At 44.8% G+C, this 14,990-nt stretch overlaps 1 protein-coding gene and 1 long non-coding RNA gene across 3 annotated transcripts in view; both read right to left on the reverse strand.

Annotated features, from left to right (window-relative positions):
- Nfe2l2 (nuclear factor, erythroid 2 like 2) overlaps nt 1-14,990 on the reverse strand; it is a 29,616-nt gene that overhangs the window by 6,374 nt on the left and 8,252 nt on the right. The gene's annotated exons all lie outside the window — the stretch shown is intronic.
- On the reverse strand, nt 608-6,532 carry LOC110289413. The gene is made up of 3 exons (XR_002377345.1): nt 6,382-6,532; nt 5,798-5,801; nt 608-2,017 (listed from the first exon to the last, which is right to left on the reverse strand). It is a non-coding gene; the product is annotated as an uncharacterized LOC110289413 (long non-coding RNA).

Here is a 14,990-nt window from a genome sequence, read left to right on the forward strand (position 1 = left end):
CCTGCCTCTGCCTCCCGAGTGCTGGGATTAAAGGCGTGCACCACCACCGCCCAGCTGAATGCAGACATTCTTATCTGAATGCAGCAACGGTGAGTTTCTTCCTGTGCCTAACACATTTTGCTGTTTTAGATTTCCACACAAGTTTCAGAAGGAAAATGTCTGAAATTTGATTTTTTTCCCTTTTTTTTTTTAAGATTTATCTATTTATTTTATGTGTATGAGTACACTGTAGCTGTACAGATAGTTGTGAGCCTTCATGTGGTTGTTGGGAATTGAATTTTTAGGACCTCTGCTCGCTCCAGTCAACCCTGCCGGTTCAGTCCCTGCTTACTCTGGCCCAAAGATTTATTATATGTAAGTACACTGTAGCTGTCTTCAGATGCACCAGAAGAGGGCATCAGATCTCATTATGGCTGTGAGTCACCATGTGGTTGCTGGGATTTGAACTCAGGAACTTCAGAAGAGCAGTCAGGGCTCTTACCCACTGAGCCATCTCGCCAGCCCAAGAGCATGGCACACTTTATCTTTTCTAATTTTTTCTTCAGAGGTGATGACCAAACCCAGGGCCTTGCATTTGCTTCCCCCCCACCCCACCCCCCCTTTTTAAAAGATTTATTTATTTACTTTTGGTATATGAGTACACCATTGCTCTCTTCAGACACACCAGAAGAAGGCATCAGACCCCATTACAGATGGTTGTGAGCCACCTTGTGGTTGCTGGGAATTGAACACAGGACCTCTGGAAGAGCAGGCAGTGCTCTTAACTGCTGAGCCACCTCTCCAGCCCCCTTTTCCCCCTCTTTTTTTTTAATTTATTCACTTCATGTATGAGTACACTGTGGCTGTCTTCAGACACACCACAAGAGGGCATCAGATCCCATTGTAAATGGTTGTGAGCCACCATGAGGTTGCTGGGAATTGAATTCAGGACCTCTGGAAGAGCAGCCAGTGCTCTTAACCTCTGAGCCACCTCTCCAGCCCCCCTCCCCCCACCCCCCTTAAGACAAAGTTTCATACTGAAGCCCAAGATGGATCCGAGCTCACAGCAATCCTCCTGCCCCAGCTTTCCAAAGCTCGGATTACAAGTGTGTGTCACAATGCCCTAGCTTCAGATACTGGATGAGACTGTATGAAACAGTCAAAGCGTTACACTGGGAAGAAACACTGTACACAAGTCTGCTAACCCAAAGCACTGCCTGGGAGGCCCTCAGCACAAGTGCTATTTTCTGTAATGAACAAAGCACTGAGCATTTCCTGTAAGGAACCCTGTGACTGGCGCATGACTTACACCACAAAGACCTATCCCTGACCCACTGCTCTGTGAAACCTGAACAGCATCTCAGAGGAAATGCTAGGGTGGAGCCCCTAACAAGCAAGAAGAACAAGACAGCGGGGAAGAGAAGCATCTCATAGCCAAAGTTCTGTAAAGCAGCTAGCTGTCCGACCCCCTGACCGACCCTTTGGGTCTCCTAGGAGGAAGGCCACATAAACAGTCTGGGGAGGAAACGGAAAGCAGGCAACAGCTAGCATAGCACTCCAACAGATATCTTCTTAGACTGGAAAAAGCTGCCCAAGGGTAACCTAAGTGCCAGGGTGAGCCTTGTGGCGTTCGGGGCAAATGCTGCCTGCCACTTACGGATTCCTGAGTGTGTTCCAAGTTCTGCAACAAACTTAGCTTACGCAAGAGACAGTAAGAAGCAGAATGTTGGACAATTCATGTTCTATCACCATCTGCTCCAACAAAAAGTTAGATTCAAAATGTATAATAATTACTTGCTGTCTGGGTAATCCATCACAGGCCTCATGGAAGGGTACAGTTTGACAACAAAGTCAGGCCATTTTGAAATAAACATCTCTGCACAAGGATAAACAGAGACCTTAAACACTGAAGCCATATTATGTTTCAAGTCAGTCTTTGAACAAACATTTAGCAAAAGATTTTAAAATGATTCCCACCCTACAATAAAGCTCTTCAGTAAACCGAGACCTTGGCATATTATTGAAATTAAAATTGTATCTTAAAATACGGATTTTTATTACTTTTTATTGGGGTGGCAGCAGGAGGGGTGGGAACCAGACACATGTGCCACAGAGTATAAATAGAGGTCAGAGGGCAGCCTGCAGGAGCTGTTTCTCTCCCTCTACCATGTGGGTCTCAGGCACTAAGGCCATCATCAGGTTGGGAGCAGGCACCTTTACCCACTATGCCATCTTTTGACTGGCAACAAGCTTTTGACAGCTCAACAAGCTGCTAAAAATAATAAACTGTATTTGTCATTTAGCACAGAATAAAAACGGGTCTTTGCTTCTAGCTCTATAGTAAAGCTTGTTCCCCCCCACACCCCCTTTTATTAGGGATCTCACTATGGAGGTCAGGCTGACCTCAAACGCATCCTCCTCCTCCTCAAGCTCCCAAATGCTGGGGTTACATACAGGTGTACGCACACTCCGAAATATCCACCTTAGTTTACCCTTTGCTTCTCGGCATTCTCTTCATGCACACATTCGTTACTAGAACATCAAGAGTGAGGAACACTTGGTACAGTGCCTATCCTATATCTCACTATGATGTCCAGCTGAATATATATTATTCACCTAGAAAGTAAACCTGGCTTAGCTCCCCTGTCAACAGACAATGCCCAAATACTTTTGAATAAAACCAGATAGAAAACAAGACTCATGTTCTACAGTCTGAGAGTCATCCAGGGGAGCTGTCAGCGTCTGTAAGTGCACCGAGGGGATGCCCAAACCTTAACAATCGAATAAACAGCTGCATAATTAACCTTCATTTACAGGGTCCTACTCTGTGGTCATACTGCCTAGTAAATAAACACTTTATTTGTTAATACCTGTAGTATTACTTGTAGTAATAAATGACTCCAGGCAGATGTGTCTTTTAAATCTATCTTACTTATGACTGTTGCATTTCTAAATATTTGCCCATTTACTTCTCGAAGGTTCCTGTCCCACACTGCATTACATGATAGACAATATAATGCCAACTGCTTTTCAACAAAGACTCCAAAGGCAGAAGACAGGCCTATGGTTCACTGTAGTCAGCCCCACACCAAGTTCTTTTGGTTTTCACGGATTAATTTTCTAATTCTTTCTGTTACTACTATGAAATAGGTGATTAAAATATACGGAATAATTAAAATACAGAATAGTGTGGGGGTCACAGAGGGCCTTACAGTCATCTAAATCAGGTATACTACTGCTGTTTATGTGTGTTACCTCAGCAATATCGGAAAGACCTGGTTAAACAACTCGTATATATTTGGAGACTACTAATACTCAACACCAACCAGCCCACGTATTCCTCCTACAGAAAGAAATCCTCTCTCAATAATCAACAACTAGAGACTTCACCACATAAAAATTTCCGAATTCATACCAAATACAAATCACTCAGCAAGGTTAAAGCCTCCATCACGAAAGCAGCACTCCAGAGGTCCTGGAGACAACCTCCACTTGGTTTGGGCTAGAAAGTGTCTGCTTCCTCAGCCTGGCAGGCTACGTTACCGTGCACAGAAACGTCCATGGGCTGCTTCCTGTTCTCAAGCAAGGTTCTCAGGAATGACTCACTCAATCTAAGAAACAGGACCCGGCCAGCTTACTGGAACTCTCACCCATTACGCAGCCCATAACCTGCAACATGATGCAAGACGACGCAAAGCTGCAAAGCTGGAAAGCGAAGGCAGTCAGAAGCCCGACTTTCTCCAGAGGCATAGCTGTCTTGTGGTCAAAATGAAATCACCAAGGACATTCACTTTTCAAACCCTGGGTAACCCCACCTACCTGGTGGAGAAACCACCAAGCTCTGACTTCTCCACAACAAGTTTCACACTTGGCTTTCAAGAGTTACAATCTGGCTGTGCTGGTGCAGGGCAGGCCTAGGGTTTATAGAAGTTACAAAAGGGTGGCCCTTACTCTGTCAGGAGAACAGTAATCCTTAGGATACCGTTGTTGGACTCTGCCCATTCTGAGTGAGCAAGCCACACAAAGAAAGCACTTGATGAACACACTTCAGTTACTGTTAGAACACACACATATCATTTCCAAAAGAACCTTCAAGAACACTGCTTCCATCTTCCTCATCTACTTCACCTGAGGGGAAACAAACCAGGAGACCAGGCAGGCAACTCCGTGCGGTGCTGTCTCCACCCTTGACCTCTCTGATGGGTCAGCTGAAGGAGGGAGTCTCGAATCACAGAGACTCTTTACAGAAACTGCTGATATTTCTCAATGCTTCAAGCTCCTTTATCCATTTTCAGGGTTCCCCAAACTAAATTATTTAATACTCACAGTCATTTTTGGATCTAACCAATTAGCAACTAAGTAAACATAGCAACAATCAAGAGCATCCTAGGCCTGAGGGATAGGGAAGAACTGTGCAGTCAGACAAAGACAGTGGCTCTTGAGGCATGGCTATGTTGTTATCAGTGGTACGGAGGAATTTTATATATGAATTTAATGTACTGAATTATATTTAGACCACAGAGAACACTTTAAAAAGCCTTTTTAATGAGCCACGGGCACTTTTAGGGTACTTTCCAAAGGGTCTGCTAACTTTTTAAAACTGTGAACTTTTTAAAAGTATGATTCCCACCCCACCCAAGACAAGGCTTTTTGGTGTAACCCTGGCTGTCCTTGAATTTGCGAGATCCACCTGCCTGTGCCTCCTGAGTGCTGGGATTAAAAGTGTGTGACACCACCCAGCAAGTATGATTGAGGGAATGGGGGTCCTGTAAAATATAAGGAAAACCTCACAAATTTTCACATTGTCTCTGTACAAAGGAATGCTAACCTCTGTGTCAGTCCAATTTTCCTGCACATGCCACAAAGACAGCATGAGCAAGCAATATTTCTTAAAAGTAATATGCACTAATGGCTAAAACTCTTGCCAAAAAGTGGTAGTAACAAAAGTGGTAGTCAAGAACAGCAAGATTAGTGTACAGACTAAGTGGATCATTAGTTTATCTACCACTGAACAATACATTCACACAGGTAACAGAACCTCTAGCAGCACAGAGAAAAGCCACTAAGTCTGCAGAGACACAACAGAAGTGGTAACTGCCACTACGCACAACAGTCACGACCATGAACGTAAACAAGGGTTAAGTCTGGACTCCCAAGGCCTGACTCAGTGAGTATTTGAAAGCAACAGGTGCCAGGCACACACCGGTAATCACAGGACTCAGGTGGCTGGAGCAAGAACAGTTCTGAGTTCAAGGTCAACACGAACCAGAGAAGAATGTCTCAAAACAGAAAACAAGGCAGTAAGAGCATATAAAGTCAACCCAGCTCCAACCTTGTGTTCTTGGTCTTTCTGTGTGACAGTGGCAATATTTTCTCTCATTCTCAACTGCGCACATCCCCCTTCCCTGCAAAGTTCCAGTTCTCTAGCTCAAGGAAAACTCTCATCCCCAGAGCCTTCCTTCCTCCTTACGTCTGGACCTTTTGGTACATGTGACTCAGGTCACATGGGAACCACTGTTTATGCCACACAGTCATGGAATACCACCACAGAGAGGGCTGTCAGAATCACCTAGACAGCCCTCTGCTTGTGCAAAGGTGAGATAGCTGCCCAGCAGCAGAGGGCGAAGAACTGTAAAACCACCTCTAGTCTACTTCTCTATTGGTGCTTTTACCATGCTGGCAGAGGAAAAAGGACGTACCTCTGCTTCACTATCCCTTTTCAATCAGCTCCCCACCCTCAGCCCCCCAGACAGGGCTTCTTTAACTGTCCTGGAACTCAGTCAGTACACTAGATTGGCCTTTAGTAGACTAGATCCACCTTTCTCTGCCTCTCGAGTACTGGGAGGCCCCACACCTAATGTGCTTTTATGCTTTTTAAAAACTTCATGTTTTTGTGTGTGGGTGCATATGCCAACACATGGGAGTAGAGGGCAGAGGAAGGTGTCTTCATCACCAGGTCTTATGGTTTTAAGTCAGGGTCCCTTCTTGAATCTGGAGTTCATGGTTTTTGGTCAGGCTAGCAGCCAGTGAGCTCCAATAATCCTCCCCCAGACTCTGGGGCTACAGGCATGCCTGAGACCGTGCTAGTTTGTTATGAGAATGCTGGATTCCAAACGCATCTCCTCATAATTGTGTAGCAATCACTCCTAATCACTGAGCCATCTCTCCGGCCCCCAGGTTCACGGTTTATAGGAGAATGGAGAGATGGCTCAGCAGTTAAGAGTACTCACTGTTTTTCCAGAAGATCCAGGTTTGTTTTAAATTTAGTTTATTTATGTATGAGTGTTCTGTGTGCATATATGGTGTATGCCAGGAGAGGGCCTCAGATTCCACTACAGATGGTTGTGAACCACCATGTGGTTGCTGGGAACTGGGCTCAGAACCTCTGAAAGCACTCTTAACTTTTTTTTTTTTTTTTNTGTGTGTGTGTTTTTGAGACAGGGTTTCTCTGTGTAGTCCTGGCTGTCCTGGAACTCACTCTGTAGACCAGGCTGGCCTCGAACTCAGAAATCCTCCTGCCTCTGCCTCCCGAGTGCTGGGATTAAAGGCGTGCGCCACCACGCCCGGCGCACTCTTAACTTCTAAGCCATCTCTCCAGTGTGAATAGTCTCTGGAGTCTATGCCCACCAATGCTCTAGCCGAGCTCCTGTTCAGCTGCCTGCACATCCACAGGGATAAAATCCAGAGGATGTAGTGTACAAAGGGAAGAGTAGGTGAATGAAGTCTTAACAGCAGCAACACTCCAGCACAGAAAGCACAACCAGCAAGCACAAGCAAGCCTCAGACTGCTGAAGACAAGCCACAGAAGAAAGGAGACGAGTCTAGCCAGGCTGACCCGTCCATTGGCTCTTTAAAGTCTAGAAAGGATTCTAGAAAGATATCCTTTCTAAGACTGTCAGTTGGTCATTGACTGACACTTAGAACAGGTTGTCACTGACTGTAAAGAAAGCTAACAGTGATTTGTGAGATCACAGCCAACTCTGGGGCTATACATTAGTAATCCAAGGTTCAAAATGCTAAGTAGACAACTGGTGACAGGCTTTTTGTGACTGAGCAGAACACAGGAAAATACACCTGGTCAACCAAACACAAACATCAGATAGACTTTCTCCTTACAATTTCTTGAAACCTTTTAAAATTTACTTTACACATGTTTTGTTTACATGATTCACCATGTCCATGCTGGATATGCCTGCTGAGGACAGCAGTGGGTGTCATATCCTCTGGCACTGGACTTGTGGATGGTTGTGAGCCACTGTGTGGGTGCTATGACGCACACACGGGTCCTCTCCAAGAGTAGCTACTTAGCCTTGTCTCCAGCCCCTCCATTAGTTTCTTCTACTAAGAAAAATCAGCAGCGTCTATGGATTCCTGAACACCGACACTGACAATACTGTTGCCAGGTTACTAGCACACACCTCACCATCCTGCACTCAGAATGTAGGGGCAGAAAGAAGTATTGCTGCTAAATTGGAAGTCAGCCTGAGCTACAGAGCAAGACTCAGTCCAATCAAAGTAGGGGAAAAGCAAAAGCAAAAACAAACAAAAAACCAAGTAACAAACCCTGCTACGTGGACTTACCTGTGAAGCTAAAATAACAGCCTGTAAAATCCTGTTATCAAAAACCCAGCTGACATCTGACTAGGCAGGGCCTCCAGGGACCCTGCACCCTCCCATAGAGGCATGCATGCTTTCACCACCAGCAGTTTTGAATAGCATGCTTAATACAGGAGAGCCTCCCAGCCCTCAGCCCCTGCCACAGCCTATCTAGGGCCTGGCCTCTAGGGTAACCTGACCACAAACAGACAGCCTGAAACTAGTGTGTATTCAAAAAAGCCCGAATTGGACAACACAGGCCACATGCCCACTAAGAGCAACACAAAGCTGACTGTTCATCCCCCAACTTCCCAAGACTGGGGAATTGGGCAATACCCCTTGTCGTCCTTGAGAAAGACAGTTCTTGGGCATTGGCTCTAACATTCAAGTGCCTAGAGGTCACAAACATTCACTTGCATCTTTATGTCATGTAATTCCTATGCCTCTATGTGACGGTTAATGAAAGAAAGAAGACACGAGACACACACGGACTGTGTCTACAGCTCGAGCTACCTACCTCCACGCCTGAGCGGGTTCTGGTCACAGATCTCAGGTCAGGCCTGGGAAATCAGAACAACACAAAAAGGCCTAAACTTTTAAGTGATCTCAGAACTCTATTTAAACACACTCAGTCAAATTCTTTTTTTCCTTAAGGACACAAGCTATGGGTCTGCTTTTAAAGTGTGTTGCTGTTTTCTGTTCGTTTGTTTGTTTGTTTGTTTTTAAATCTATGGCTTTGGGTTGGGTTATAGTAGCATCCCCTGCTCAAAAACTTTAATTCTAGAGTGCAGTAGGCAGACAGGTGGATCTGAGTTTGAAGCCAGCCTGGTCTACAGAGCAAGTTCCAGGACAGCCAAGTCTACTTAAGAGAAACCCTGCTCAAAAACAAAACAAAACATCTCATCTCTGGCTTTGGGAGGAAAAGACTTAAGTTAAAGTAGGAAAACTAGTATGGAGTCTTCCAACATGGATGGCCACACACAGTATGGGAATATGAGCATTACTGTTTGTGAAAGTGTTATCACACTGCCCAGGAATGACACACACAGTGAACACCTACTGAACACACTCTTTCCACTGGTCAGGGACAGCAGCCACATTCCTTTCCACTTGCAGTGCTGTCTTTTCTAAGGACTAATTTTCTGTTTGTAACAGGAAAAAGATGAAGCGCTGGTCTACTGTGTTGCCGAGTCATTGTAAAGATGACCAGGTTCCAGGCCCTACCTGGAACTGGGCACCATCAATTGATAGAAACCTTCTGCCTTGCTTTCTGCACCGGAAAGAGGGTGGGACTGGACTAGAAGATGTCTAAACCTCTAAGTGTTTCAGATTTTATCATGTCCAAACTACAATTGAAAATTCATTTTAATGTAAAGATACACACTAATTTTAATTACAGAATGCTCTAAAGGAACTTCATAAGAAATATAATGTGAATGACATATGCAATGATATTGTTTGCAGCTCAGACACAATAACAAAAACAACACAGTGAATTTAATTTGAACAATGTATTTAATCCAATTTGGTCCAATAGCATTTTAACATGTTAACAGGATTGTTGTGATATTAAAGGTGACAGAGCACAATAATCTTATCCAACAAGACAGCACGCAATGCTGCCCTATAAAGGCATGACCAGGAGCCCCGAGCCCCAGCTCCTGAGCTAGAGGACTGCCTAAGGCTTATTAAACAGAAAAGTCGTTTCTGCTGTTTATAAATGTCAAGCTCATTAAAACTAAAGCTCCAGCCTCTTGCTTGGTTTCTGTCACTCATCACATTTCAAGACTGCAAGGTGACTAGTGGCTGCGGTGGTGGACAGCGCAACCCTGCAGCGGTCCCCACTATGGGCCCATGCCCTCCTCGGGTGTCCTCTAAGCAAATGTTTCTGTGTGGCTAACAACTTCCCGAGGCTACAACTGTGGACATTAGCCTTTCCAACTACTCTAGGTATCATTAGCAATTACTCCAAAGAGCTGGTGTGAATCTGAATCACAAAGAGGGCTCTTAATGACTAAACTCAATAGTTTTTCATATTATTCCATAATAGCATAATTTACAAATGAGATGATTACCATGGCTACTAAACACATCATGTAAAGAAGGACAGAAATAAGGGGCTCTGTGTTCCCAATAAAGACATAAATTAACCCTGAGCTTGGAAATTATATTTCAACTACTTTCATATGTATATATCTGAAAAATGCATCATGGTTACTCACTATTGTTGCTGACTGCTACAAAGCAATTTGGGTCTATAAAAAGGATTATTAGGGACCGGAGAGATGGCTAAAGCAGTGGTTAAGAGCACTCACTGCTCTTACACATAAGCTGGATCTGTTCGTGGAACCTATAATAATATGGCAGCTCACAACTGTCTGTATCTGATGCTCTCTTCTGGACTCTGAAGGCATCGAGTACACGTGTGGTATACAGAAATACATACAGGCAAAACACCCATATACATAAAAAGTAGATGAAATCTACTATAGAGTTGTGTGAGACACTGGTCACACTGGGTTTTGAGAACGGAAGGTTACAATGTGGGGATAGTTTAAGTCCGGATAAAGTAGACACTGCACTGCAACGAGAACAGCCACCACTGATCACACACTTTCTACGTGCTCAAAAACCTTGTTCCAAAACTTGTACCGCCTCGTCTGGATGCACAGCAATCCACCAGTGGGCAATCATCACTCTGGAGTAAGGAAATGGAAGCACAAGGAGCTTTAGTACTTTTGCCAGCAAACACCCAACACATTGTGACAGTGAGAGCCACAGCAGGCACAGTGACATTGTAGGACACAGGCATCTACTCCTCAGCCCCTTCTTTGGGGACGCTGTTTGAACAACGGACAGCACACTACAGCTTAGAAGCCTTGGGCAACTCTGTTGTGTCTGTGTAGGTGACGATGCCCACTCGCCCACCCTACCCTCACAGTGGATTCCAATTCAACAGAAAGCCCAGACAACACCGGTCCTCCCTCAAAATGATCTTTCATATGAAGAAAGTGTAAGTGCCTCTTTAAAGTATAAAGGAGCAGGCTGGGGTGTGGCAGCAACACTATTAATAAATCTATCTCCTGGAGCAAATGTCAGTGACTATGAAAGCAGTGCCTTTTTCTGGGTTTAGCCACTGCATGAAAAATAGAAGGTGAGGCCATAACTTGTTTGTCACCAGCACCTACATGGCAACAAACAGTGACAAACGCAAAAGCCTCTCAGCTGTGCCATCACGCTTCCAGGGTCCCCAGAGGTTTTCCTTTTCTTCACTGCTCAGCTAACTTTAAAAGCCAAAGTTATTTTGGAAGAGGGAGTATGAAACAATACTTTAAAACCTTGAGGGAGGGGTGGGGGTGAGGAGAGGCCAAGGAGATGGGCTGCTTTGGTTTGCATTTGGATTTAGCCTTCCTCCAAAGTCAGACACTCGCCAAACTTCTCTATCCAGTTGTACTGACAGGACCCTAGGTTCCTAGGCCGGAATCCCTGAGTAAGAAATTCTTGTGCAAGTGAAGAGACAGGTCTGGAAGTCGTTCTATTCAATGGCTTATCAACCCACTTAATGACAAAGGGTCCAGCAACAGGTTGGAGGGCCCCCAGGGGAACCTAGGCAGTGTACGTGGCCTTTGTTGGGTTGAGATTCACAAAAGGCCCGGCCAGGAGACTTCAGTTTCCAGGCAGGTGGCATATAATAAGGGCAGGAGTGTGAGAGAAAGGCCCCACAAAAACAGGACTTATGGCAAAGAACACAACAGAGCAGGAAGTCTGAGCTCTGATGAGGCTACAAATGGACAAGGAATTTTGTTTTCAAGTGGCCAATGGAAACCTCACATTGCTACACATCCAAATTCCCCCCAGCATGACAACTGGGGGTGCCACTTGTTGAATATCTGTGTGCTATTTTAATGATACATTACAGGCCAAATCTACAATAAAACCCAGGAAAACCCACTGTAACAGTCTGTCTATAAGGCCTCTCGCTAGGCCTCAGTTCTTCACTGAAAGGAGCTCCTTCCATCACCGGTGCAATAGAATTGTGCCCAACAAAAGTATTTTGTTAAAGCACATAGCACCATGCCCTGTGCTGGGGAGAACACAAGACACGACAGCTGAGGTTAGGATATTGTCTGTTTCTCATTTTCCCTTTGGTGAGTACTAATAATTAGTATGACTGGAAGCCAAGGAAGGGATTGCTACAGACTACACATTGACCTCAGGGCCAAAAGAGGCACTCCCTCCATGCCATTTCAGAGAAGAAAAGTACGCATTCTGAAAGCAAAGGACCAAGTCTGACTGGGTTCCCCTGACTTTCATCAATGGAACTGAGCATGCTGGCAGATGAGTTCCTAACAGAACATGCAAACACAGGCCCTGAGGCCAAGCACAGCTGATTCTGTGCTGTAACCTACGAAGGAAATCCACTCCCTTTAAAAACGTTGGGTTTTTTTGGGGGGTGGGGGTGGGGGGTTGGAGGGACAGGAATTGAGACAGGGCCTCATATAGCTTAAGCTAGAGTCAAACATGCTGTGTAGCTCAGGCTAGGCTTGACTTCTTGGTCTTCCTGACTCCATTGCCCATGTGCTGAGAAAGTACAACTTAGCTACAGTTAGAGATTAGGACATGGGCTGGTGGCAAATGAACCAAGCCATGAGAAGAATGTTCATATGTACTGTACAGCAGGGCCTCTCACTATCCTCCACAGCCTTTAAGCTGCCTATCTTCTGACTCGCCACAGAATTTGTCCACGGCCAATCCAGGTACTCTGCCCTATCTAAAACCTTCCAAGCATCCAGGTCCTCTGGGATGTAGGTGCAGTATAACTAAGAGTACAGGAGAACTGGAGCCCTCTACCTCACCCCACACTTAACCTGAAGGGGCCTCTGAGCTGAAAGCAAATGAAATCTTTAGGCTAGAAAGTTCAAAAGCCTAGAGAAAATGCTACCTCCTTCTAGACATCCTAAGTCCCCAAGCAGAATAGACAATGCTATAATGGCCAGTCACACAAGCTACTAAGGGTAGGTAAGAGACTCCCTTTTCAAGCGTACGCCTTTAATCCCAGCACTCGGGAGGCAGAGGCAGGCGGATTTCTGAGTTCAAGGCCAGCCTGGTCTACAAAGTGAGTTCCAGGACAGCCAGGGCTACACAGAGAAACCCTGTCTCGAAAAACCAAAAAAAAAAAAAAGAGAGACTCCCTTTTCCTGAGCAACTATTAAACAAAAGCAAAGCACCGTAAGAATCTACATCCACGAAGGACAGACGGCATTAATGAAATTACACTAATCACCATATAAAACACACCCTGTAATTCAGGAGTGCCAAGAGCCAAAGGGTTAGAGTAATTAGAAAGGGCAATTTCAGAAACTCACTTCCGTGAAGAACTGCTCTACTATCTCCAAGATTAAAGCAATCTTCATGCCATGCAAGTCCGGATGTAGACCTCATAAATATTTGTGAAATGAGTATGTACACATTATTTAGCCACAGAATCCAATATTTTCATTGTTTTTTTTTGGGGGGGGGGTTGTTTGTTTGTTTGTTTTCAGAGGCCGAGGTAAAAGAAATACGAACTTTAATGAAGACTATTTCCCTTTGGTATAAGACATCCAAACCAAAAATGTGACGACCATTCCTGTCCAGAAAGCCTACATACAGAGTGAGCTTGCAAGGTTTCTGTGCTGGCCGCAGCTGCCCGAGAGCAGACGGTAGGATCTAAAACTATCACATCCTAATCCCACAACACTGTTCAGCCAAATTTCTGCTCAGTTGTCTTGGCGAAAAGAAAAAGGGGTGTGTGGGGGGGAGTGGGGTACAATCCTGTCCAGGGAGTAAAATTCCAACAGTTGTTTAAAAAAAATAAAAGTTTGGAAAAGTCGATGAGGTGATTTATAAATGTAATTGATTATCATAATTCTGTGCTCAAAAGTCAGCAATGAAAAATAAAACCAGGAAAATAAATCTACAGCCCTAAAATGTATACATGTTTTCTAAAAAGAGAGTGCAGCTCCAGACCTGCAAATGGTATTGGGGATTTTCTACTGCTTCAGTCTTATTGCCTCCACAAAACCCACACTGACTGTACACATACTGGAGGCCCAAGTCAGTCGCACACACCCATCCCAAAGGAGGGAGGCGGGATGGGGCTACAGTGAGAGCTATACTTTGGCTGTAGACTATAACACACATGCAAACATGGGAGGAGCAGGCTTGAGAAATGTATACAGACCCCTTGGAGGAAAGGCATTGAGGCCAGGAGGCACCGAGCAAGACGGGTCCAGTCCTGCCCCTCCCCGCTACCATCAGGAAGAAGGCTCTGGGGTAATCGATCTTTTTCGTTTTTTGGAGACAGGTTCTCTCTCCATAGCCCTGGCTGTCCTGGAACTCATTCTGTAGATCAGGCTGGCCTCAAACTCAGAAATCCGCCTGCCTCTGCCTCCCGAGTGCTGGGATTAAAGGCGTACGCCACCACGCCCGGCCAATATTTTCATTGTTAATCATAGGTATCGAAGTACTGAAACAACAAAGGCACATTTCTTTCATATGATTTATGACCAAAGACCGATCACAGAAAAATTATTTAGCTCCATTCCTATATCAATACTTAGACATTATTGAATATAAAAAGTAAGTATTGCATCCTAAGGAATATTAGCACACACTCTTCTCAAGATAAAAACATCTTTTAGGAAGAGTAGGGGATGTTAGCAGACATTGCCTGGTGCACACTAGGCAAGCTATTCCCAAGCTAGACTTTCAGCCTTAATTCTGGTTTTTAAAGGAGAATAGGGCCATATCTTGAAATGTTCACAAAGAACTCTGTGATCTGGATGCTGGCTGCTTGGTGCAGACCTGGAACCCCAGTGTTCAGGAGGAGGCCATATGACTCTGTGAGCTTGAGGTCGTCCTGGGCTTCACAGAGCGTTCAAGGCTAACTCTGCTACCACAGCGAGTCTGTTTAAAAAGGAAAAGTCAGACGTTTGCAATCAGGGAGGCAGTAAAAGCTAATGAATCCATCAATCTAATTGCTGACTGGGTGTATTTTCTTCACGACACTGGGTGTATTTTCTTCACGACTCGAGCTGTTTCCCTCACAATGGTCAGAAAAAATGAATTTGCACCCACAGGCTGCTTTTCTGTAAAGCACTAAACTAGTCCCTAGGCACCACAACCCAGCCAGCCACGCCCAGCTTTCCGAACTCTAACCCCATTATTCAGACTTCCTCAGGTGCAAAGAACAAGAGGAGAAACAAATATCGCACAGTTTTAAACTTGCCTTCAAACACACTAGACAAGAACAATATTAAATCATCTTTTTAGGGCCAACTCCTTGCAGCTATTGATTCCTGTATCAGTTTTCCAACAAACCAGGCCACACTGTCCTTGGTGGGAAAGGATCTGGGCAAGTTATGTCAAGAAAA

This window comes from Mus caroli, chromosome 2 (genome assembly GCF_900094665.2).
Source record: "Mus caroli chromosome 2, CAROLI_EIJ_v1.1, whole genome shotgun sequence".
NCBI classification, from domain to species: domain Eukaryota; kingdom Metazoa; phylum Chordata; class Mammalia; order Rodentia; family Muridae; genus Mus; species Mus caroli.